Here is a 24972-nt window from a genome sequence, read left to right as displayed (position 1 = left end):
TCAGAGTAAATTCAGTTTACTATTTCTGAGGATAAGCTGAATTACAGATATTTTAATTTTGTAGGAAGTACTTCAATTTAGAATATGTCTGGAGTCTCAAGACTTAATCTGAATATTAATTGCAAAGACGATATTCTTGTACAAGTCTGCTTAGTTGTTCTATTCTTTAATTAAAGACCACTGTGTGTCTGATGTTTTCCCTCTGGTTATAGTCATCATATTTGCATAAAGGGCATTTTATTTCCATTACTTCTTAACTAATTTTTCTTTATCCTCTAAAAACTGGTGGGGGGATATTTTGTAATTGTAAAACAAACCCCCGACAACTCCTACCCCCAGCCCACAGTATGGCAGAGTAGTGTCTTTAGAAATCGAGAATGTCAGGAAGGAGACATTGGTTCATTCTCTGAAAATGGCCAACTTTTCCACACCCTGCTCCCTACAAGGAGCTGAGATAGAAATAGAAAGTGTCTCTGATTTGTTGGCCTTTCAGGTTCTGGAATATTTTCATTAGTCAACCTCCAGAGGACCACATAGCAAAGTCTGGGCCAACAATCCCTGTGAATGTCCTTCTGAAAGCAGCCAACAGAAGCTTTCTATGTCCTCAACCTCTGCCTCTTGCATTTTGCCTGCTGCTGAGCATGGTTTACAGTAATAAATCTGTTCCCAGCAATATAACTTGATCCTTATAATTCAATCCCAAGTTTTCAATGGGAAAAAAATCATGTTTGTGAAACTATGCTGGCTTCTCCTTTTTTCCATTTATTTATTGTTCCTTCATAGAGATAATATTGTATGCTTGCCAATCCATTTCTTTTTTTATTCCTGGGAACATAGGAAAGTTTTATTTCCTACCTTCCTTGCATCTAAGTGTGAGCCATTTAACCAGTTTTGGCTAGCGGAATGTGGGAGAAGTAATGTATTCCTTTCCCAGGCTGACCGTGACAAAAAGCCCCCCAGGTGTGAATCTTCCTCATTGCTGGCCACATGTGAGGATAGTACTGTCCCAAGGTGGAATGAGTCTATGTTCCTGAGATCTTGGAGAAATTCTACTCAACCAGGAATCTCTGCATTGGAATTAGTGTGAAGGAAAAAGTTTTACTCTACACTATTCAGATTTTTAGCATTATTGGAGATCATAGCTAACTTTTTTTCATTCTAAGTAATACCAAAAAAAAAAAAAACAACACATTTTTTTTAAATTTGTACAGGAATGGTGATGGCCCTCAAAGGTTGAGTACTTCTGAAGAAGTGAACACATTATAAAGATGATTTCAATTACACAGTAGCTTAGGAAATACTACATTGAATCAATCATGTAATCCCTCTAAATCCAATCCTTTTTTTTTACCCTGTCTCTTTAACCTCCAAATCCAATCAGAAGTGTGGAAGGCTATTTCTGGTTAGTCTTATGCACTGGCCTAAACTGTGACTGAGAGTTGGCAGGTGCTGCAGAGGAACCACTGGTTTGAGAGCTGAGAGATGGGCCTGGCATCCCAGCTGTGCCACTGATCAGCTACAAGACCATAAATAGTTCTTTCCCTCTTTATATCATACTAAAAGCCAAGACACCTGCCATCACAAGCATTTGAACTATATGCCTGAGCTCCCCAACCCCCAAGTAATGTTTTGACATTTGAATTCTCAAATTCAGAACTCAAAACCTGGCAGCCTATCAATGTGTGAATGTGTTTTATTGGACTGCATTATGTCTTAAAAATAAGGAAATTTCACATGGAAAGCCAAGGTTCAGCATCACTGACAATACTTGCTTTCTCATAAGGCAACTAAAAATAAGCTAAGTAGCATCTGCCCCATTAGGGTGGAGTGTGTGCTTCCCATGCCACAGTCCCCACCACTTCCTAACATTATACACTGGCCTTGCTGTGTTTGCCTAGGTCACCATAGATATTGGGTTCACATCCAGGTTAGAGTGAATTTAACCTTGCTTAAACCTGCCCACACCAGGGATGTAGGAGGGAAGTGGATACTTAGACAGAGCTGACATATAAACTTGGCAGAGCCAAGGGATGCTAGGAGAGTTAAAGGCAAAAGCCAAACCAGAGATCAAGAATCAGGATCTAGGGGCACCTAGCTATTTCATTTGGTAGAATATGTGACTCTTGATCTCAGGGTTGTAAGTTCAAGCCCCATGATAGATTAGAGATTACTTAAAAATAAAATCTTAAAAAAAATAATCAAGGTCTGGAGCCAGGTCAGTCTAGAGAAAGATGATAAACTGAAAAAAAAAATCATCATGGTAATTCCTAGAGGGTGTCACATAGTGCCTCTGCTACCTCCTTAATAGGTCAAGTGTCTTAAATCCTCTCCCAAGTTCTCCATCCATAGCAAAGGATGGATTGTATATCTTTCAAAGGGCTCTTTGAAGAATTAATGAAATCATCTGTGTAAAACACAGGGTCTAGCACAAAATCAGGGCTCAGTAAATGGTGGGCACCACTATCCTTATTGCAATTGATGTAAGCAATTTTTAGATGTGTAGCAATGGACTCAATTTGGGGGAGTCATGGGATGAAAGTGAGGACCTTGCCTTCATTACCCATAGCTGGAGAAGACTCAGGGAAATTTCCAAAAAGGGAACAGGAGATAAATGTTGCCAGATTCCACTTAAGCTCTTTTTTTGAGAGAGAAAGAGAGCACGAGAATGGGGGATGAGGTTGGAGGGGCAGAGGGAGAGGGAGAGAGAAAAATCTTAGGCAGGTTCCATGCCCAGAGTGAAGCCTGACACAGGGCTCGATTCCACAACCCTGAGACCATGACCTGAGCCAAAATCAAGAGTCAGATGCTTAACTGACTGAGCCACCCAAGCACCTCCCACTTAAGCTCCTTCTTGACACTCATGTACAGGCAGTCACCTGTATTGCTCTCTCCCTCAAAACAGCAGACATTTGAATTCTCAAATTCAGAACTCAAAACTTGGCAAATAGAACTCAAACAGACACAACCACTCTTTGTCCTTTACATTGTATCTTTCAGACTATTCACCACTCTCCTAAGATGTTTTATCTTTCAAATTTTATTTCAGATTGTTTTCACGCATATTGTAAAATTGAGAGCAAGAAGGAAAATCATAACAAAGAGAATGTTCAAAGGAATTAATATTAATTAAGCACCCACCATGTGCCAAGCACCATGCTCGGTACTTTCCTCGCAAGAATCCTACAGATTTGATATTGGAAACTCCATTTGACTGATAATGAACCTGAGTTTGAAAGAAATTAAGTGACACTTTTTTGGTTTTATTTTCATCAGAGAACTTATGAATATATGAAATACATTTTTCTGTTTGTGGGCTTGCTTTGCTGCCTATTTGCCTTACTCTAAGGCGAGTACAACCTGAGATTGGATCCTGCTATTTTCTTCAATATTTCATGCCCAGTTCCAAAAACATTGCCTGGCAAATATACTAGGTAACAAAAATATTTCTTGAATGTGTGACTCAATTGTTTAATCAATGAGTGAGTAAATAAAAATTGCACGGAGCTAACTTTGATCCTGGCATTTCTGTGCATATGTCCACACTCGATCTGCTTTGACCGTGAAGTTAACTAATCAGAAGCTGCCCACACCACATAACTAGGCTGGATGAGACACACACACAAGTGCCATCTGCTCTTCCCATCTCCTACCACTGGTTATGCGACAAGTACCCTGTCTCCTCCATTCTTCCAGAAATGCTCCTTCTTGTAGGTTTGAAACACTAGTGACAGTAGGTGTGTTTATATTATTATATTTTTGCTGGAAATTCTTGTCCAAGAGTTATATGTGAAGTATCAAAAAGAAGATGCCTCTAATGCAGAGGCATCCTCAGTTTTGGCAAAAAACACTTCTTATGCACCTCATCATAGGGCAGAGGACACACATGGACATGGTTAGCCTACCCTGGGCAGAGTCAGCCTACCCTGGCAGAGCAGACTGACATCCCAGGCTGCTATCCACATCTAGCCATGCCTGGGAGTCTTAATAGCTTTTGTTGCCTTTATTGGAATAAAAGCTTTATCAAAGGTGCTTGCACTACCCCTGCCTCCATGTTGTGCTCAAAGAACTCCATGCATTAGAGCTAATGGTGTTAGCCCCACTGTACTGATCACAAAAAAGGGTCCGACCACCAAGGTGACTTGTCTAAGGCCACAAGAAGTTATCAGCAAAGGTAGAGCTCAGGAACTTGAATTAAGCTGGTATCTTTTTAATCCGACATGCAACATCTTGGGCTCTTCATTTATTCCACACAGATTTATGAAAACTTTATGTTCCAGGTTCTCAAGTAAGCATAAAGGTGGAGTAGCAGGCAGTTTAATGTCATGGACACAGTACAGACATTAGCATCATGGAGACCTGAGACTCAGTCCATCGGCAGAAATTAAACCCACAGCCCACACTCTTGCCGCTATCCTATAGGCCTCCTGCTTGGAAGGGCTCGCAATATGAACCGTGTTATCATGGTTCCTCTGATTTCTCTTGATCTGTGAATACAGAACTTTTGGCAGCTCTGGTTTCTGCCTGAATTCAATGTGCTTTGCTTTGTTACAAATTAGGCCGGACTTCATTACGGGTGACAATGACCTACCAGAGGAAAAATGACTCCCACAATCTAGTATATTCCCGAGACTCAGTGCCAGCAATTCCCATGTTAAATTGGGCCATGGACTTCCCCCAAGTCCCTGACAGCAGGACAGATAGTCCCAGTGTGAGCTTAATTACTTCAGCAGTTATGCGAACACAATTTTGCTGAAAATCCTGTCGGTCTGTCTTCATGCCAGAGGATCATAAAATCTGCTGGAAGAGGTGCAGCCTCTTCCTTATAAATAGAGTCAGAGTTTCATTGATTGCAACAAGTTATTTACTTCAGAAGGGAAAAAAGGATGGTGAAGAATTATTAGTAATTTTTGGAACACGTACAGTTTAGGCAGCAAATTTATCTTAAAAAGACATTGGAAGCAAACATTTTTGGCTGGAGTATGAAGTGACAGGTAACAGTGGAAAGGCTTGAAAACCTGTGCTCTACCCTGGGTCTGTAAGAATAGAGTGAGTGAAGAGAAAAGTTTGTAGAGAAGCCATACGTCAAAAAATTATTCTGTGCATTATAACCTTAAAGAGGAAAAAGGACTTTTAAGGAGGGCCAGATTTTGATATTCTAGAAGCGCCTGATGGCACAGATCACCTTCCTTCACTAACCCACCTCAGTGAAGATGAAAGAGAAACAGGGGCAAGGAATCGTACTGCAGCTCCTTATTTCAGTTCCCTGGGACAGAGTATTTATGGAATCAGATGAGAGATGGAGCTAGACCTGAAGTCTCTTTTTTTGTGGACTTGAAGAAAAAAAGAATGGTTATGAGATACATTTTCCTGGATATTATACATTTTTTAGGTCATTATTTTACTTTGCTTTCATCTAAAATTGTGATTTATCTTCAATAGCATATTTGTGGTTTGGGAACCTGGTGAAGTGTTAGAGTGAGAATAGATTTTATGGCTTGATGGAATGTCATAAATCACTAAATCTTATTTCTTTTCATTTAAAAGTAGTATTCAATTACTATTTGTTTAATAGTGAGCTGCAGGATGCAGAATTGAAAGGAATCCCAGGAGTCATCCAACCTGAATCACACATGGTCTGTGTCACAGGCTCTTCTACTAGAAATGCTCGAGCTTGGATCCGGGCCCTTGGGCGGTCAGAGAACTCTCTCTGGTTTAACTAGAAGGTCTGCTTTAAGTCAATCCTCATGGGACACCTGGGTGGCTCAGGGTTTAAGCCCCTGCCTTCAGCCCAGGGTGTGATCCTGGAGTCCTGGGATCAAGTCCCACATTGGGCTCCCTCCATGGAGCCTGCTTCTCCCCCTGCCTATGTCTCTACGTGTGTGTGTGTGTGTGTGTGTGTGATGATGATGAATAAATAAATTTAAAAATTTTTTTAAAGTCAGACCTCACTTTGACACCCATCTCTTGATCCTCACTCTCCTTTCCAAGGTAATATTTAAAAATAAAGGAGATCATATTCTCTTCATCTTTACTTCCCTTGTGGGGCATCTTACCTCCTTACAATCCTGATTACTTCCTCTGGGCTCTGTCTGATTTCTCAGCCTCTGTTTTAAAATGTCTCATCAAGCACTCTATATTCTCCAATCCACCAACGTATGTACAGAGTGGCCCAAACAATGCTTTGCACATAGCAAGTGCTGGAGTGGTTGGGTTGCACTTCGCCTGCATGTGTGTTCTAACCACCTCTGGGGAACACAGAGGGAGTATATCCTTCCTTCATCTGGAGTTTTTCTGTTAGTGCCCTGATATGTGATATCATTCCCTAATATTAGACTTGGGTTATTGGAAAAAAAAAAGAATTGGTGCCAAGCCATACCTCTCACATCTTTCAATCTACATGTAACATTTTACATTTCACATGAAACCCAAACTTAACTCTGAGCTATATAGCCTGGTTTCTAAATTCAGAATCTCTAGCGACTCTAATGAATGATTCTATCCCGGTTGACCTTTAAAAAAAAAAAAAAAAGGAGCATTTTACATTTAACCCCTAAAACTATCTTGGTGTTGTCCTAACACTGCAGATAATCAGAATCTTTGAGCTGTTTTTCTTTATCTGATAACCTTCTCCTTTGGGTGAAAGATGTAGACCCAATCACCTTGTTTTTATGTTTCAATTAGGTCATGGGATAGGACTGTAAGCAGGAGAAGACTAAGAACAGAATCCTGTGTCTTACACATAAAGATTCTGCAGCTTGGTGGCACTTTATTAATCAATAAGCTTTGGAAATTTGTTCTATCTCCATATCACATTGTAATAAGTTTTTCAGGTGTCTTCTCTATGTCTATACAGTCACCATGAGAAGGGCCATTTCATGCCTACTTGAATGTAGGCAGACACTTACTATAGAATTCCACTCATCTGTCACCTTGTATATTACCAAATAGGTAATGAGATAACCATGTGGCTGCCTAGAAATCAACTTTTTCTTTCCTAAACACTGAAGTGCAACCTATTTATTTGTCCACTCAAGAATTTTGAAGAAGAACCATGTCAATAGAAATATTTCCAACATTTCTTGAGTGTTCACCCATTGGTCGGTGCTAGCTCATGTGCTTGGCAATATTAATTAACTTAGTGCTCACATCAATCAACAAAAGATAACTATTGTCTGTCTTATAGTCAGGAAACCAAGACACAGAGGTAAGTCAGTTGCCTAAGGCCACACAACTAGAAAGTGGTAGAACCAGGGATGCAAACCAGGACCAGCTGGTGCCAAAATGTATCCTCCTATCCTCCTAGTCACTCCACACAACTTTTCCTGGCTTCTTGGTGTGCTGCTACCTCTGAATACACTCACAGTTCCTGTTCTCTGCCAGTTTCCTCCTTCATTCCCATAGCTCTCTTCCAGTTCATGATTTCTCAGCAACAACTTAAAATACACATGCAATCCTTTACTCCCTCTACCCCTAAGATTTCACAGATATCAATATGAAAACTTCATTATTAAATGTACTGGATGCTCTCATACCTTCTTCCCAATGATACACTGAGTGGCTGCTCAAGCTTTAGCGGTTTAAAGCCAAGATCCTAGGTTTGGCGCCTGCTTTTGGCCCAGAGCGTGATCCTGGAGTCCCAGGATCAAGTCCCACATCAGGCTCCCTGCATGGAGCCTGCTTATCCCTCTGCCCGTGCCTCTGCCTCCGTGTGTGTGTGTGTGTGTGTGTATGTGTGTGTGTGTCTCATGAATAAATCAATAAAAATAATAAATAAATAAATAAATAAATAAATAAATAGCAAGCCAGATCCTTAACACAAAAGCAGGAAGAAAGAATTGGACATATCTGCTTGCTTGAGCAAGAGCAATGGGGGAAAGGCAAAGGAAGAGGTAGAGAGGGAACCATAAGCAAGCTCCACACTCAGGTCAAGTGCGGGACTCGATCTCAGGACCCAGAAATCTTGACCTGAGCCAAAACTAAGAGTCCATCCCTTAACAGACTGAGCCACCCAGGTGCCCCAGCTTTTTGTCATTTTTAATATGACATCTTCCTCCTTAAGCAAGAGGTCAGTCTTTCTCTTGTCCATATTGTCTCTCTGATCAAAACTTAAATGAAGCTCTTTTTGCCATCTTATCATTTTTCCTGAACCTTGTGTTCTGGTTCTTATTATTGGGAGAGAATTTTGTTACACACTGTACAGGTTATGATGTATTAGAGGACAGAGATCTGATGAAAATTTGAGATGACAATTTGGGGATAATTTAAAAGAAGTCTGTAGCAAGGAACCAAGGAATACTAGGAAAGTAAAGACTCTTATCAAATGAACTACGTACAAAGAGATAATTGACATCCTTGTGGGATACTTAATGATATCTTGAAGAAGCAAATTTTGGGTCACAGTGGGCAAGGGAAGTGAACATCTGTTAGTGGAAAACAATCAATATGGCTTTCTCGATGCAGGCTATGCCTGGCCCAAGTGGTAATGAAACTGTAGTAACTAGCTTCATGGAAAGATAAGTGTGGGAGAGGAGAATGTTGAAGGGAAGGCTTGGAGAGGTGTGTCTTCTTTACTCTAGCCATTTAGCCAGACATCGCCTACCATTTTGGAGTCACAGAGAGAATATGTGACTTGCAGTGGATCACACACCTGCTTAAGGACACACTTTTAGGACTAGAATTCAGGTCTCTTGTTTCCCAGGCTGGTATACAATAGTCTGAAATCTATGTCAAAGATAACTTGTCTCTGGGCTAGATTTAGAAACTTAAAGGTCTCAAACAAACAAACAAAAGATACTGTAAAATAAAAAAGTGAAGAATAAAAAGTATAAAGCAATACAAAACCATAAAACAAGGGCAGAGAAGTCCAACAAAATCCTGAAGTTTTTGTTTGCTTATTTTTTGTTCATGACAACTATTTTGATGTTTCTTTCACAATATCAAAAACAATTTTTACAAGGTGTTTCATGCCTTCTATTTCCCTTCACACATATATTGTAATACCGGATTTTTATGTGTTTATGGACTCTGGTCTAGCCCAGCTTGAACTAACTGGTGTGTGAAGGGGAGCCATAGAGAAGAGCCAGTGCCACATGGAAGCTACCAAAGCAAATGTTCTGGTCAAGAAGACAAATGCCACATTCAACAAGCAGCATCAGATGGAATATCCTTAGGATATAATATATGGGGTATGGGTAGTAATATAATAGATTTCTGAAGATCAAGTAATAAATGGGTGCTGATGAAGCCAAGGAAAATTTATTGGAGACACAGGCTTTAAGCAGAGTTAGAAGGAAGTGACAAGACATTCCAGGCAGAACTGTAAGGGAGGAACTGGACTATAATGTCATGGGATACAGCCATTGAGTTGGAGAACAGTGGGAAGCTCGGCAAATGGAAGGGTGGGGCCAGGTTGTGGGAAAATTTGAATGTTATTTCTTTTTTTTCTCTTAAAGATGTATTTATTTATTTTGGGAGCAAGAGGGAGGGAGAGCATGCACAAGTGGGCGGAGGGGCAGAGGGAGAGAATCTTCAAGCAGACTCCACGCTAAGCTTGTCCTTGATCTCACAACCCATCAAAGCACCACATCACTTAACCGACTGTGTCACCCAGGCACCCCTGAATGTTATTTCTTCAAAAAATGTTTCTTTCATATGTAATACATGTGGTGGGCACTGGGCAATTGAAGAGCAAGGTCCATGGACTTTGTAGTTCAGAAAAAAAAGATGTTTCATTCCAAAGGAATGTCATAGTAGAATAAAGGTGATGAGAGTGCAAACACAAGTGACTGCCTGAGCGTGCCAGAGGACCATCTAGCTCAATCTGAGAGGACTGCCAGGCAAATCCATATGAAAGATGAAATGTATAAGCTGGACCTAAGGGAAATTAGGAGTTCAGTGAGGAGTAAATGAGAGTAGCATTCAGGGTAGAAGAGGGAATAGCAAGTGCAAATAGAGGCAAAAGAGAGCCACCTGGAAGATATTTTGTGTAACCCAACATAGAGGGAGAGGTGACAAGTGATGCAAAATCATGCTGGGGTGGAGGTGGCAGCAGGTCATGATGCCCTTCAACAAACACAGGCTGAGCCCTTACTATCAGGAGGTATGTGGAGCATATGGATGCATGTCTTACCATTCCTGCCCTGCAGGTGTTTACAGCATGGCAAGGTGACAGGTAAGTCACTAAATATTTACAAAGGCATATGCTAAGTACCACAAAAAAGATAGTGCACAGACAGGAGACCAACTGAGCCAATCAATTCATGGAATTTTGCCCACAGTTTATCCTCATTCCTTCAACAAATATTTATTGAGTACCTTCTCTTATGTTAGGAACTAAGGATATAAAAGCATATGAAATTTATTTCCTGTTCTTAAGGAGTTCACAATCTCCCAAGTGTGACATACAAGAAAGTTAACATTTACACTCAAGCATAGTAAGGGTCTTGGCAAAGATACTCACAGAGGACAGTGGGAGAATGTTAAATATCCCGCCTAAGGATCAGAGAAGGCTGAAGGCTGAAGGTAGAGACCAAAGATTGTTTATTAAAGGCTAGGTAAGAGACTGTTCTATGGGCAGAAGCGACCTCTCTATATATATGGGCTGGTCCATACAAACCTGCCAGTGTGATCACTCATGGATATAGTGTTGCAGTGCATATGGAAATGCTCTGTAATGTGCCTCCTAGCACAACTGCCCTGCATTATGGCTCAGCATAATTTCATTTTAATAGACCTCAAATCAGTCCTCTCTAGAGAGTGGACCGTATATTCAGACGGTTTCCCTGGCCATGATTTCACCACTTGCTTTCATGTTTTAATCACATCTTCTAATAAAACATGAGCCTTTTAAAGGCAGTCATTCTTTCAGGGATCAAAGTCACCTAGGAGAGTTTGGTTGCCTGCCAATTTGAAGTCTGGCTCTGATTTGCTAGGCAAAGAAAGATTGTCCCTAAGATAAATATTTGGGATTCGAGAGACATGGCCAGACTGCAATATTATTAAGTTATGGGGGATTACATTTGGAGTTTCAGCTCATAAGTATATCTATCCTCTTAATTTATTTGGTTAAATAAAAGATACATGAGAAAACAATGAGGCTTAAAAGCACAATATTAGTAGCAAATCTCAGGATAAACTTGTACTGAACAAATATTAAGTCAGAAAAAAAAAGAAAAATCTAAATTTATAGTCAGAACTTTTGTTCTAACTTTTACTGTCCTAATTAAAGACATCTGCCTTACAGAGGAAATAAGAAAGTGATTTTAGGGTACCTGGGTAGCTTCATTGGTTACATGGTTAGGAGGCTGCCTTTGGTTCAGGTCATGATCCCAGGGTCCTGGGATCAGCAAGAAGCCTGCTTCTCCCTCCCTCTCTCTCTTCCCCTCTCAAATAAATAAATAAAATCTTTAAAAAGTGATTTTAAAAAGTTATTTTAGCATAGCTTTCTTGCTTTTAGTCTTGGCCCAGAAAAAAAAAAAAAAAAGAAAGACGAATTCTACTGTTGTAAGAAATTTTCTATACTTATAGGAGGACCACTAACCTAAGATTCAGGAAACTTGAAATTCTAACCAAGAAGCTCAGCTCTATCTGTCCTTGGATTACTCTCTCTTTGAAAGGAGATACATAATAGGAGCACTAATAGAAAGACCAACTTTCTGAACCTCTGCAATTTGAGATTGTTATATTAATCCAGGGTAGGTTGACAGGTAGAGCTTGGAACCAAAATAGAAGTCATTGCTAGTGGCTGCTGAAGCTTGTCCTAAGGAGGAGGGTGTGGTCTCCTGGCCCAGAGGTAGAGTAGGATGATTAATTAATGGAGACAGACCATGGACCAAGCCAGATTTCTTCCTTCTCACTGTAAGAGAGAATGAAGGGTGAGGACAGAAGTAGAACATTTAGGATGTTATATTTGAAGACCATTCAGTTCCAAAGAGCATATCCATACAAAATACAGTGGTCAGATGTCCTGGAGGTTGAAGGATTTTTGTGAGTTAGATGGAGCCATTAGGAATAATTGAGTTGATACACTTTTCGGTTTTACATACTGACCTCTCAGAATAAACATCACTATTTTACACACAAAGAAAAGACTCTATCAAATGTGATGGTACATGTCAAACTACCTTAAAAGTTCTGAAATGAAGAATTCAAGATAAGATAATATCACTCACATCTAAAGAGCCATTTGCCTAATTTCCCAAATACGCTGGAATTCATCATGAGCATTTGACAACTCTTATGCCTAGTAGGTCTCTCAACACAGTGAATGGTACAATATTTATACAGTTACTGGGTACATCTTAGTTTTATTTTATATCTGGGAAATTTTAGCTGAAGATGAGTAAACTTGAACTTTGAATTTGAACATTGTTCAGATGCTGTATATCCTCATAACTCTTAGCCTGATCAATTAACATTTAAAACTATATCACTCAAAGGTCATCTAAACTATCTCTCCACACTCATTTAAGACAGCTGTTATTTTTTAAATTTAAATAACAAGCACTGATTGAATCACTACATTGTACACCTGAAACTAATATTACACTATATGTTAACTAACTGATATTTAAAAAATAATAAATAACAAGTATCAATGAGGATGAGAAATTGGAACCTTTAGACATCACAAGTAAAAAATGTATAAGGATACAGCAGCTAGGAAAATCAGTTTGGCAGTTTCTCAAAAAGATAAACATAGAATCACCATATGATCCAGAAATTCCACTCTTGGATATACAACCCCCCCAAAAATTTGAAACTAGGGACTTGTATTACAATGTTACTAGCCGCATTAGTCACAATAGCCAAAATGTGGAAACTACCCAAAATATCCAATGATAGATAAGTGGCTAAACAAAATCTGGTAAACATATACAATGCAATATTGTTTAATCATAAAAAGGAGTGAAATTCTGATACATGCTACAATATGGATGAACCTTGAAAACCTTATGCTAAGAGAAATAAATACTTTGTCCTAACTCATATGAGGCACCTAGAATGGGTAAATTCACAGAGATAGAAGGTAGAAGAATGATTACCAGGGACTAGAGGGAAGACTAGTGAGAGTTATTGTTTAACGGGTACAGAGTTCTATATTTGAGATGATGAAAAATTATGGAGGTGGATAGTGGTGAAGGTTACACAACAACATGAATGTGCTTAATGCCACAAAATTATACATTCGAAAATGGTTAAAATGTTAAGTTTTACATTAGGTAATTTTACCATATTAAAATAAGACAAAGCTAGCCAACCACTATAATATCAAAAAGTCATCTTGAATTAATATTATGATATAGTAATGAAAAATAAGGAGATTGAACCAATTATCAAAAACCTCCCAACAAGCAAAAGTCCAGGACCATCAGATGGCTTTACTGATAAATGCTACCAAACATTCAAAGAAGTATTAATACCAATCCTTCTCAAACTCTTCCAAAAAATAGAAGAGGAGAGAATTCTTCCAAGCTCAATTTATGAGGCCAGCATTACTCTCAGACCAAAACTAGACAAAGATGCCACAAGAAAAGAAAATTACAGGCCAGTATCTCTGATGAACATGGATGTAAAGATCCTCAACAAAATATTTGTAAATTGAATGCAAAAATGCATTCCAAAAGTCATACTCCATGATCAAATGGAATTTATTCCAGAGATGCAAGGATAGTTCAAAATCAGCAAATGAGGCAATGTGATACATTGCATTAACAAAATGAAGGATAAAAATTATATGATCATCTCAATAGATACAGAAAAAACACTTGACAAAATTCAACATCCATTTATAATAAAAACTCAAAATAATGGGCACCTGGATGGCTCAGTTGGGTAAGCATCCAGCTCTTGGTTTTTGGCTCCGGTTGTGATCTCAGGGTCACTAGATTGAGCCCTGCATTGGGTTCTGAGTTTGGTGTGGAGTCTCCTTCTGCACCTGTCCCTCTCCTCAAATAAATAAATAAACCTTAAAAAATGGGTAGAGCAAAGAAAAAGGAAGGAAGGAAGGAAGGAAGGAAGGAAGGAAGGAAGGAAGGAAGGAAGGAAGGAAGGAAAATCCAATTTAAAAATTGGCAGAAGTCTAAACACATTTTTTCCAAGAAGACGTACAGCTGGCCAATAGGACATGAAGAAATCCTCAACATCACTAATCCTCAGGGAAATACAAATCAAAACCACAGTCAGTTCTCGTCTCACACCCAGGACCAAAATGATAAAAATAACAAGTGTTGGGGAGGATGTGGAGCAAAGGAACACTTATGCACTGCTAGTGGGAATGTTAATTGGTGTAGCCACTATGGAAAACAGTATGGAGGGCCCTCAAAAAGTAAAAATAGAACTACCATGTGATCCAGCAATTCCACTTTTGGTTATTTTTTTGAAAACTCTAAAACACTAACTTGAAGAGATACATGCCCCTCCATGCTTATTGCAGCGTTATTTACAATAGCCAAGATATGGTGACAATCTAAGTGTACACTGATGGATGAATGGATTAAAAAAAATTATGTGATACACATACACACACACACACACAGGCACACACAGGAAATATTATTTGGCCATATAAAAGGAATAAAATCTTGCTATTTGTGAGACAATAGATGGACTGCAAAGGTATTATGCTAAGGTAAAATAAGACAGAGAATGACAAACACTATATAATCTCTTTTATATGTGCCATCTAAATAATAATTATTTTTTAAAAAACGAGCTCATAGGTACAGAGAACAGATTGGTAGTTTCCAGAGGTGGGGGTTTGGGAGTGGGAGAAATGAGTGAAGGAGTACAAAATTTATTAAAAACTCTTTTAAAGAGTGAGTAAGGGCTTTTATTATTGATAACATATATGATCCAAGACTATACTGGGTCAACAAGATATGGGTATCCTAGCAGTGATCTCTCTTGGTAATCTATGATGTGCATCATCATATTCATGACTCTGCAAATAGAAATGTGTAGTACAAAATTGCATATCAGTGTCCTGTAATAAAATAACTTTAACTTTATATTTTCAAAGTTTCTTTGACTACAAAGCCTTATTTTTGTATATCACCTAGTAATATCCTGTAAAACTAGCATCGTCTAGGTTATCCTGTAAAACTAGCATCGTCTAGCATCATGAGGTTAGACTGTAGGACATACATGTGTTAGACCAACAGTTCTTAAACAATTTTTGCAAAGGACCCTACATGCTTAAAACTTTACAATAACAAAGAAACTAACCCACCCCTATAATAACAATGACAACAAAAGTCATCTTGAACTAACACAAAAATACCACAGTTAAAGCTTCTGCAACAATCTGGCAAATAAGTCATGAAATAAAATCTTTAAGAAAAATTTTCTCAGCACTTTCTCACTGAGTTTTCTGCTTTCTTTCTCCACAGTAAACATACTGATTTTTATCTATGACTAAAATCTGGATGAACTGACAGCATATGGATAAAATAGCTTACAGTAGAAGGGTGCCTGGGTAGCTCAGTTGGTTGAGCATCCAACTCTTCATTTCCACTCAGATCATGCTTTCAAGGTTGTGAGATGGAACCCTGCATCAGGCTCCATGCTGGGCATGGGGTCTGCTTAAAATAAAATTCTCTCTCTCCCTCTCTCTCTCTCTCTGCCGCCCCCACTCACACTCTCTCTTTGTCTTAAAAATAAAAAAATTGCTTCCAGTAGGGTAAGGAACAATGAATCTAGTAAAAGAAATGCAACACCCAATAGCTTGGGATCATTTAGAGTAAGGGCAAGCAGATCTGCACTTACCTCAAGAGTTCTTGCATTGTAATTCTGTGGAGTATGAAAGTGAAAATTTGTCAAAGTTGACCTTGAACTAGCAAGAACATGCACAAGCATTGCAGTGCTTATGTATCTTCAGTACTTAAAGAATGCTAGAGTGCTATGTAGTTAATAAGCGTCCCATCCAAGAAAGGAATGGCAATTTTTAAAAAAGTTTAGTATAAAAAGATGTTAGTTAACTTTTTTAGAAACATGGCTTATTGGGGGTGAAGCCCCACTCTCTGATGATGTGAAATAAAGGACGTTAGTGTACACTAAGTAATGAGCAAATAGAGGTTGGCAAATTTTCAGAGAAGTTTGAGGTGAAGAACAAAAGTAATTTTAATCAACATCACTCTGTACACTATCCAATATTTTATTCATAGACTTAAAAATATTTGGCAGCTGATTTTGATTTAAATTGAGGTGATTTAAACCTCTACTCAAGAAGAACCACAGTAAACAAATTTCTTCCTCAGAAAAGTACATTTTTGTTGTTTGACATACCCTTAATATATATTCTTCACAACTCAGATGGAATAAAGAAGTCATTACTAGATACACAGAGTACACATTTTAAAATGGTGATTTTCTGATGTTTTTGAAGTATCATTCAAAAAATTGAAAGAATGACTTTGCTGTTTTATTTATTAAATATAACTCAGGCAGATATTAGCAAAGCACTTAGAAGATGAACCTTCAATTCAACTAGTTAGGTAATAATATTTGCTAATATTACCAAAAAAACACACTTACTTGGATTGACCAAAGAAAGTGGGAAGCACTCACAGACTGGCTAGGATTCCTTTTTTTTTTTTTTTTTTTTTAAGATTTTATTTATTCATTTGAGAGGGAGAGGGAGAAGCAGACTCCCCGGTGAGCAGAGAACCAGACATGAGGCTCTATCCCAGAACTCTGAGATCCTGGCTAGCATTCTTAAGTAACAATAATATAATTAGTGATAATGTTTTCAAAATCAGCTTACATTTTATTGCATTTTCCAATAAATATGATCACACATTGCTTAGTACATGCTGCAAGCTTCTTTGGCTATATAACTCTCATAAAAATTTGTAAGGAATATTAGTCAGGGTTCTCCAGAGAAATAGAACCAATAAGATGTATAGAGAGAGAAAGAAAAAAATATTTATTATGCAGAATTGGCTCACACAATTTTGGAGGCTGAGAAATACTAAGATCTACAGACACAAAGCTGAGAGTCAGGAGAGCCAATGATGTATTATATCCTAATCAGAACTCTTTGGAGTTGTTTTCTAGTTATACTTCCTAGGTTATGTATATACGTGTGTGTGTTTGTGGTCTCTGTGTGTGCGTGTTCACTTTCTCAACCCCATGATTCTTACTCCTGCATTCTTGATTTATTTGTAGGGACCTTAATTTAAGCACAGCAAGTTTCAATAAGCCCTTCTTGTCCACTCTTCTCTGAGCCAATTTGTCCAATTAAGGGATATACTGAGTCCCACCAAATCATCTTAGTCCAATCATGCTCTCCATTTGATCCTTGTTGTAAGGCTGTGTTTAGCCAATTGTTTTTCAAAAGCTTTTTAGGTTTTATGCTTCAGCTCTTCTGGATGAAGAAGCAACTACTTCTTCCAATGCTACAAATCCTTGAATTTCACAACTCTTTCTATTCCCTTTCATTTCTTTTCTCAAACGACTTGATGTTTTTAGAGCTTCTTTCATGTGATAGCTTGGTACTAGTATTTGTCTTCTGACTTCTTCCAGTTACTGCAGGTAATATTTTTACCAAATGATTGCTACTGAGTAAGATAGAAAACGAGTCCTCTAGCTTTTGATAGACGTTTACTTACCACTTGCCAAATGACCAGGGGAAATGCAACGGATATTCAGTTATGATTGCTGTTAATTTTGGATTTTTGATGTTGTAATGTAGAACTCACTACTAGGCAGCAATCTCTATCTATGGCAGTCAGGCATAGCCTGGCATATGCTATTGCAACAAACAACCTCCATAATTTTAGAAACTTCTAACAGTATATGGCTATTTCCTATTGATGCTGCATGTTTGCTATGAGTTGGCTATGGACTCTGATCCATGTTTCTCACTCCTTGACCCAGACTAATGAAGCAACCACCATCTCAAATGCTGTCACTTACCGTGACACACAGAAAACAAGAACGTGTCAAATTGTGCACTGGCTCTCACCTTTGTTGTGTTTAATTGGCCAAAGCAACTTGCACAGATATAAATAAATACAAGGGAGTGAAGAAGAGCAATCTAATTATGTGTCAGAGGAGGTGAGTTAGATGTGTTTGGTTAATAGTAGTATTAACGGGATCCCTGGGTGGCGCAGCGGTTTAGTGCCTGCCTTTGGCCCAGGGCGCGATGCTGGAGACCCAGGATGGAATCCCACGTCGGGCTCCCGGTGCATGGAGCCTGTGTCTCTGCCTCTCTCTCTCTCTTTCTCTCTCTGTGTGACTATCATAAATAAATTTTTTTTAAAAAAGTAGTAGTATTGACTACCACACCCTTCCTAAGTGCATACATAACATGAGTTTTCCAAAAAAAATTAGGTTTTAGTTTGGATGTACTTGGAAAGTTTTTAGTTTGTAATCCTTTGTCTAGACACAGTTGCATTTTTATAGATAGGATAACTGAAACTCTGACAATTTCTACAAAGAAACTCAGGAACTGAGTTTCAGGATGGAATCCTCACTATATTGCACAGGGCAATGTGTTAATGTAAATAGAACCCAGACTCTGTTTCAGTATGAACTAGATTCAAGTCTCAATCACACAACTATGTTTCTGAGCTTATGTGACTAAATTAGTTTACCTCTCCAAACTTCATACTCTTCATTCACCAAAGAAATATGTTAGAGCTTATTTTCCTATATGAGCTGTTGTATAGATACAGTTTAAAATATTATTGAAGGTACTTCAGCAATTCTATTTGTTATATTGACATTTATTTCTGGAGTGTGTAACAAGTCATTCAGTCATTCCATTGCTAGACTGAAGCTTATTGCCGAAGTGTGTCCTTTCGATATAGACAAGTCTTGTCTTGTGAGTTGAGCTTACACATCCAAGGACTCCTGAGGAAAAGGCAATTGCTCTTATCATGTGTGTGTTTCAAAAGTCTCACTCTTTAGGAAGTAACAGATTGTCTGATGAGAAGAGAGACTCAATTAGGCAGCCAACCAACAAAGCAGAGGTTTTTTATGATCAACAGTAAAGGCTCTGTGTGAAGTCAAATGTTTGTTTGAGAAAAGAAATCAGAGAACAGGATGCCAGTTAGAGCCAAAGTCCTTTATTGTAGCCAAGCTCAAAGATCTCTGAAAACAGATTCTCAAAGGACCATCCTTCAGTTTGACTGAAGAGTGAGCTGACCATGCTAATTCCCAAAGGAGCTTACTGAATTCATGGAATTTGATGGGTGGGAATCAAATAAAATGATGCTGGGTTTCATTCTGTTTCCTCTTGGAAAATCTATCTAAACTTTTTTCCTATAAGATTGTACTTATTTATTTATTCATGAGATACAGAAAGAGAGAGATTGAGAGAGAGGCAGAGACATAGGCAGAGGGAGAAGGAGGCTCCCTCGGGGGAGCCTGATGTGGGACTCCATCCCAGTATGCTGGGGTCACAACCTGAACCAAAGGCAGATGCTCAACCACTGAGCCACCCAGGTACTCCCCATCTAAATGGTTTTTAAGGGTTAAGACTAAAATACTTTCTTCTGAATGAACAGATGTTTCAGTCCTAAGGCAGTGGTTCTCAAGTTTTGAGTCCATGAGGACCACTTACAATTCTAAGATCCAGTCCCCAGATTTCAAGTTTTTGATTTCATGGTTTCAGGATCAGATGTAAGAAGCTATATGCAGGTAGACTGAGAGTTGAGAGGTTCTGGATCAGTGTCTCCTCTCCCTATCAGTGCTGCAAATTAGAATCACTTGCCAAGTTTTTTTTTTAATTTTTATTTTTTTTAATTTTTATTTTATTTATGGTAGAGAGAGAGAGAGAGAGAGAGAGGCAGAGACACAGGCAGAGGGAGAAGCAGGCTCCATGCACCGGGAGCCTGACGTGGGATTCGATCCTGGGTCTCCAGGATCACGCCCTGGGCTAAAGGCAGGCGCCAAACCACTGCGCCACCCAGGGATCCCCTAAGTTTTTAAATAGAACTGTACATGGGCTCCACTCCAGAACAAATATTTGAGAATCTCTGAGGGTGGCTGCCTAGGCACAGTTATTTTTTTTAAACATCCAAGGGATTCTAATGTGTAACCAGGGTTGAGAATCTCTGTAGCCTAAAGATATCTCTTCAAGTTAAAGAATGTGATGTCAGTGTCCTGAGAGGTATTTGACAGTCTAGGTTTCTCTCTTGTTAGTATCACAGGACATGAAAGTCAAAGGTAACCAATAGGACTACAGTTTTTACCTCTGAATGTCTGCATTGTCCTAACAGGATAAGCAAGCCAAGAAAGGAAATTTCCAGTCTAGACTCTGAGGAAGAAGGGGTGGATAGCCAACACCATTCCCAGTCCAATCCATGCAGATCTTACCACTATCTCAAAACTAACACTAACACATCCCTAACCCCTCCTTCTACCTCTCACATATGCCCTCCTGGGTCTCCAAACTTATCTTTCTGTGTGCAACCTCCTGCCATCACCAGGGCCCTGCAAACTCATCCTTATCTACCTTCTACAGATCATATCTCTCCCAACCAATTCTTGCACCAACTCTCTGTAAAGCCTTTTTCATTGTAAATTAAACTTTATTTTTTTCATGTATTGTTTTTGTTGTAGCAGGACCCACTCATTTTTCCAATTTTTTTAAATTAAGAATCTAAACATTTTTTAATTGTTTTTAAACTTCAGCTAATAAAAAAAGAATGAGATTTCTTTCCATTTGTGACAACATGAGTGGACCTAAAGGGTATGATGCTAAGTCGAATAAGTCAGACAAAGACACTTACCTTATGATTTCACTCATATATGTGGAATTAAAGAAACAAAACAAATGAACAAGCAAAGAAAAAAATACAAACAAAAAAGTAGATTCTTAAATATGGAGAACAAACTGGTGGTTGCTAGAGCGGATGGGGTAGAAGGATGATAAAATAGATAAAGGGGGAATTAAGAGTATATTTATTTTGATGAGCACTGAGAAATGTATAGAATTGTTGAATCATTATATTATATACCTGAAACTAATGCTAATGTTAATTATACTTTAAAAATCAATCAATCAATCAATCAGCCAGTCAATCCTCCTGAGATCCCCTGTCTTTCTATAAATGTTTTGCCACCATCTCATCCACACAGTGTTTTGAATTTTCCCTAGGCACCCATTTTCCTTAAAAAAAAAAGCATCTCCAAAGGAGACCACTACTCTACCGTCATCCAATGCATACGCTTATTGCTCTTCTCTGAATTTTTCAGATAATTACTACAGAGCTCAAATCTCTCCATGAACTTTACTGGTTAAAATTCCACACTAGGGATCCCTGGGTGGCGCAGTGGTTTAGGGCCTGCCTTTGGCCCAGGGCGTGATCCTGGAGACCCGGGATCGAATCCCACGTCGGCCCCCGGCGCATGGAGCCTGCTTCTCCCTCTGCCTATGTCTCTGCCTCTCTCTCTCTCTGTGACTATCATAAATAAATAAAAATTTAAAAATAAATAAATTCCACACTAGCTGGTTTTATATCTGTTCCCATCTCTTCAACATTGTATTCTGCTGATCTTCTCTTCCCCCAAATTTCATTTTCTAACTTGCATACATTGAGCTTCTTTAAAGACACTGTAAAGAGGCAAATAGAATTCTTATTCTTATGATAGGTAAGGAAACAGAGGATTAGTGAGTTGTGATTTGTCAAGTTAATGAGACAACGAGATAAATCAGTGGAATGTGAACTCATCTATTTGGTTAAAAACACAAGCTCTTGATATCAGTTTATTTTAAAATTATTTATTTATCATTAAATATTTCAGAAACACACAGAGGGATAGCATATAATATAATGAAGATCTCAGTACTGGCCACTTTGTTTAAGAAATAGAATCTTAAAAGTACAGTTGGGAGCCCTATAGGTACCAATCTGCATCTCTCACTCATCTTCCATTCCCGAAGTTAACTGCAGATGGCGCTGGAGCCAGGACTGCCCTCCAGAGTTGTCTCCAGGTGAGGTAAGGGCCTTTGTACCGCGGCACTGACCAGTCATCGGATATGGGCTGACACCAGAATGAGGGTACATAACCTTAGGTGAAGCATCAACTTAGCTGTGGGTTGTCAAAAGCTAACATTCCTGATAGCTGGGAAAATAGTGTTAGTCTTGAATGGGGGATCTGAGAGATAAATGGCAGCATCTGATACAGATATTGATAGAAATATTTGCTACGTGGTTGACTTGAGTTTGCACCTATGTTCATGAAATAATTTGAGCTTCATGTTATTAGTTTTGTTGGTACAGTTTCTTGAAGTTCTTAATATGTCATTTTCTAGATCTGCCATCCAGCTTAAGAAACTTTATCAGTGGGATGGAGTCCCGCATCAGGCTCCCCGGGAAGCCTGCTTCTCCCTCCGCCTGTGTCTCTGGCTCTCTTTCCGTGTCTCTCATGAATAAATAAATAAAATCTTAAAAAAAAAAAAAAAAAACTTTATCAAATACATTGTGTGATTTTTTTCCCCTATAATCTGATATTATTTCTTCCTTGAATGTTTGGAAGAATTTACTGGTAAAACTGTCTTAATTGGTATATTTAACCTTTTTAACATGATAGGTATTTAATTCTGGATATAGCTATAATTTAAAAAAAAGTAACTACGTTTGTGCACCTGCGTGGCTCAGTCAGTCGAGTAACCGACTCTTGGTTTCAGTTCAGGTCATGATCTCAGGGTGGTGAAATCGAGCCTCATGTCAGTCCCCACACTCAATACGGAGTCAGTTTGGGATTCTTTCCCGCTTACTCTCTGTTCCACTCTGCTCCTCCCCCTGCTCATGCTCTCACTGTCTCTCAAAAAAGAAACAAATGAAAATTTTTAAAAATGGTAACTACACTTTTCTTCTTGAATCAGTTTTGAAGAATTTTTTGGAAACTATCCAGTATACATTTTCATATATTGGGATAAATTGTTCATTAATATCCTCTAATCTCTTTGAATCACAACTCTACCTATACTTATGTCTTTCTTTCATTACTATTATTATAAACATATGCTTTCTTAAAGCTCATTTAATTTTTGATCCAGTTTGTCACAAAGATACTTATTTTATTAGTGATTTGGGGAAATTAACTTTTAACATTTTGATATTAATTTCTCTTCTAATTTGTTAATTTCTCCTCATTTTTGTATTACATTTTTTTCTACAGTATTTGTATTGTTTTTTTGTTCTTTTATTATAAAACTCCTTTTTTAGGATGATTTTCCAATTAAATTTCAATCTTTCTTTTTTCCTAAGTAATGAGATGTCATTTAACACAAAGACATATGTCCATATGTTCTCCCTAAAAACTGCATCTATACACATCAGTCTTGTAAGGTATTGTTTTCATTATTTTCTAGTTTCTATTATGAATTTTTCTTTGAGTAATGGGTTATTTAGGTGTGTGTGCTTTTAAAGTTTTAGGTCTTTTTTAAGTTATAGTTTAGTTTTTGATATCAGATTGAATTTTATTTTAGCTAGCAAATGCAGTCTGTAGAAAGCCAGGAATTAATTTTTTGACAGTTTAAGTCTTCATAAGGTAAATTGCATACATATTTAATGAGCACATAAGAGAAAGGAATATTCTCTAATTGTTCTGTATCAAGTTTTGCACCCATTACTTTAAGTCTGTAGACTGGGTGATCCAAACTTTTGTGTCATTGATATTGTTTTGTTCATCTGATCTAACCTTTCTTGGAGAAACGTATTATAAGCTCCTAACAGAGAGCACCTGGGTGGCTCAATCAGTTGGGCATCCTTCTCTTGATTTTGGCTCAGGTTGTGATCTCAGGGTCATGAGACAGAACCCCATGTCAGGTTCCACAATGGGCATGGAACCTGCTTAGGATTCTCTCTCTCCCTTTCCGATGCCCTCTCCTCCATTCTCAATCTCTCTCTCTCTAAGAAATAATAATAATAATAATAATAAATAAAAGCTCCTAACAGGATGATCAATTTTTCATATTTTCATAATTTATCATACAGTGTTTTGTTGCTATGGTATTAAAGTTTTGAATTGTGTATCTTCTTGAATTGAAACTCATAATTGTGTAGTAACTGTTTCATCCTTAATAACTTTTTTCCCTTAAATTTTATTTTTCCTGATATTAACAGAGCCACACCAGTCTTTGTCTGTTTGCTTGTTCATTATGATATGTCATTTTTTGAATCTTAATTTCAATTTTTCTACCTCAATATATTTTGGATAAGTGTCACATAAACAGCAGATAGCTAAATTTTTAACACTCCCTTGATAACCTTTGTCTCTTAACTGGACTGCTTTGCCAGTTAACATGTGCTTTCATTTCTCTACGTATTTTTATGTATTTTATGTACATAAAAAACTTGAATTTACCATATTTTCAAGCTTATACATATTACCCTGATTTCTTTGCAGTTTTCCTCCCTCTCCATCTTCATTTCAAAATATCTCCCCATATTTTTTTGAATTTGTATCATATATTTAGATTATTTTCGCAATTACAGTTAAAGTTAAACATTCATCCGGTACTCATCAGGGTGAAATTAGCAATGCTACAAAAAAAGTAACCTTCGATCTCAGTGATTTAACCCATCAAAATTCATTTGTTGCTATGCAGAGACCGCCCAGGCTGCCAGGAGGACTTTTGGAGGCACAGGAGGAAAAAGGTTGTGCAAGTGACTTGGCAGGAGTTAGCCTTGAAGTGATTACATACACGCCACACTCAGTCACATTTCTTTGCCTGGCAGTAATCACTTGGCCCTTCCAAACTGTGAAGGAACTGGGAAGTAAGTAAGTAAGTAAGTATTTGGGAAGGACAGCTGAGATCTTGTGGAGCACTCTAAATGTCTACCACACATGTTTAACCCAACAGAGTCTGATCCGAAACAACATCTCCTACCACACAATTTAAGTATACTAGAATACTTCAACTCTGATCACCTTTTCTTCATATCTGTCACAGTTGCCAAGTGATATATTTTGTTGTAATATTGTTTTTTAACTCCTGAATTAAATGTTATTCTT

General features: G+C 38.1%; 1 long non-coding RNA gene across 2 annotated transcripts in view; it reads left to right on the top strand.

The window, feature by feature from the left end:
* Window positions 1–24693, top strand: part of LOC112649876 (uncharacterized) — a 74778-nt gene extending 50085 nt beyond the window's left edge. The window contains exon 6 of one of the 2 annotated variants that reach the window (XR_004806999.2): window positions 24566–24693. This is a non-coding gene — a long non-coding RNA (uncharacterized LOC112649876). Of the gene's footprint in view, window positions 1–3046; window positions 3500–24565 lie in introns of those variants that run through there. The other variant, XR_003129758.3, reaches the window with a different exon arrangement.
* Window positions 24694–24972: the final 279 nt, after the last annotated feature.

The sequence above is a fragment of the Canis lupus genome, chromosome 19 (genome assembly GCF_003254725.2).
Source record: "Canis lupus dingo isolate Sandy chromosome 19, ASM325472v2, whole genome shotgun sequence".
In the NCBI taxonomy this organism is placed as follows: domain Eukaryota; kingdom Metazoa; phylum Chordata; class Mammalia; order Carnivora; family Canidae; genus Canis; species Canis lupus.
The sequence above is the reverse complement of the archived record's forward strand: the minus strand, read 5'-3'. Positions and strand labels throughout refer to the sequence as shown.